Genomic DNA, 2,500 nt, shown 5'->3' on the forward strand with positions numbered 1-2,500 from the left:
CGTGCCTTAACCTAACCTATGTCGTGCCTTAACCTAACCTATGTCGTGCCTTAACCTAACCTATGTCGTGCCTTAACCTAACCTATGTCGTGCCTTAACCTAACCTATGTCGTGCCTTAACCTAACCTATGTCGTGCCTTAACCTAACCTATGTCGTGCCTTAACCTAACCTATGTCGTGCCTTAACCTAACCTATGTCGTGCCTTAACCTAACCTATGTCGTGCCTTAACCTAACCTATGTCGTGTTTTAACCTAACCTATATTGCGCCTTAATGTAACCTATATTGCGCCTTAATGTAACCTATATTGCGCCTTAATGTAACCTATATTGCGCCTTAATGTAACCTATATTGCGCCTTAACGTAACCTATATTGCGCCTTAACGTAACCTATATTGCGCCTTAACGTAACCTATATTGCGCCTTAACGTAACCTATATTGCGCCTTAACGTAACCTATATTGCGCCTTAACGTAACCTATATTGCGCCTTAACGTAACCTATATTGCGCCTTAACGTAACCTATATTGCGCCTTAACGTAACCTATATTGCGCCTTAACGTAACCTATATTGCGCCTTATCGTAACCTATATTGCGCCTTAACGTAACCTATATTGCGCCTTAACGTAACCTATATTGCGCCTTAACGTAACCTATATTGCGCCTTAACGTAACCCACATTGCCCCTTAACGTAACCCACATTGCCCCTTAACGTAACCCATATTGTGCTGTAACCCAACACACGTTGGGCCTTAACCCAACACACGTTGGGCCTTAACCCAACACACGTTGGGCCTTAACCCAACACACGTTGGGCCTTAACCCAACACACGTTGGGCCTTAACCCAACACACGTTGGGCCTTAACCCAACACACGTTGGGCCTTAACCCAACACACGTTGGGCCTTAACCTGCTCTGTAATTGTCATACGACGCGTTAAATTAGTGTAGTGTTGCCTAACTGCAACCCCCGCAATATAGTTTGCTACTCGCACTGCCCGGTCCCCAGTGTATCGCTTCATGTTAAACACCTTGCAGCGATACACTGTAATGTGGATGGCAGCAGGACGTACATGCTCAATGCCCTTCGCAGTTGTTCATTGGCATTCGCATGGCGAAGCACTGCGCCTACGCTGTGGTACGGCCTGTGTCAACTGTCCGCTGATGTTGTACCTCCAAATCACACACTGTACTGCACATTGGTCCTCATGTACTGAATGATACACCGTGGTACATGTGACCGTACAACGACTGCGCCAACAACGGCGAACCATGCGGTCCAAATGTTGTGCACGCAGCTACGTGTCGTCTCCCTATAAGAGCTGGAGTGCAGTGTGGTATGCCCTGGATGGCGATCAGCATGAGCCGTCTGTTGATGTAGTGGCGCGTGTTGTCAGACGTTGTCGTCTCTTCTCACACACCGTGATAGCATGGTGCACTGCGTTCCACATCTGCGACATGCGACAGAGGCCGGTTGACAGTCGTTTGCGCAATGGACATCGCATACGTACGGGGGCCACCTTCCACGTGTTTGCGAAGCGTGCACATGTTGTTGCGTGTATGTGGGCAGACATAGTGTGTCGTGACACCTGACACAGGCATGCAACAATCGTTGAATTTGCAAATGGCGATGGACGCCTACGTTTGCTGGTGACGTTACGCAAATGAACAACTGGTAAACCGTTGTGGTGCGGTTGTTCTCGCTAGAGGTGAATCAGTGATGGCGACGATCGGTTGAGCTACCAACCGGTTGTTTCAGCGATACCCACCATGCCCACGAACGTGAATGGCATGTGGGTGTGAAGCGATACGCGGCGGTGGCTGGGTGGGACCGGCCCCGGCCGGTGAGGGGGGGCCGCCCGGCGTGCTGGCCGCGCGGTGCGTGGGCGCACGCGCTACAGCCGGCTGGTGGGGGCGGCCACTGGCAGGCGCGCCGGCCGACGGAGGCGGCAGGCGGCGCAGCTGCGCGCCGGCGCACCCTGCACGCGGCGCCGTGCGGCCAAAGTAGGTCCTCGCGGGCCCGGTGCGAAGCGCGGTGGACATCTGCAGTGTGCTGGTCCGATTGAGGACTGTGTGCGCTGAGGATGCGCCGCCGCCCGGCGCTCGGCGCCGCGACGCCGTCTGCTGCTCGGTCGCCTCTGCGGTTCTCGCAGGTGGTTTGTATCGCAGCTGTGCGGACGTGTTGGCGCGTGCGCTGTGCTGGGAGAGTTCGCTTCGGCACCCAAGTGGGGCTTTTGTCCTTCTGTGGCGCTGGCGTTGGAGCTGCCGGTCACCGTAGGTGGCGCGTGTTGTCTCCCGCCGGCAATGCCACGACAGCACGCTCCCGGGCCTCTGTCGGCAGCGGCAAGCTCAGTTGGGAGCACGGGTGGTCGCACCTAAAGCGTCTACTCGCCAAACTCCGGGCGATTGCGCCTCTCTCGAACCCGACCAAGTACTTAGGACGGCGCTGCGCGCCGCCGGGACCTGAGAGGGTTTCGAGGTGTATGGTGCAGGGGAGC

Source organism: Schistocerca serialis, unplaced genomic scaffold, assembly GCF_023864345.2.
Source record: "Schistocerca serialis cubense isolate TAMUIC-IGC-003099 unplaced genomic scaffold, iqSchSeri2.2 HiC_scaffold_1130, whole genome shotgun sequence".
Classification (NCBI taxonomy): Eukaryota; Metazoa; Arthropoda; class Insecta; order Orthoptera; family Acrididae; genus Schistocerca; species Schistocerca serialis.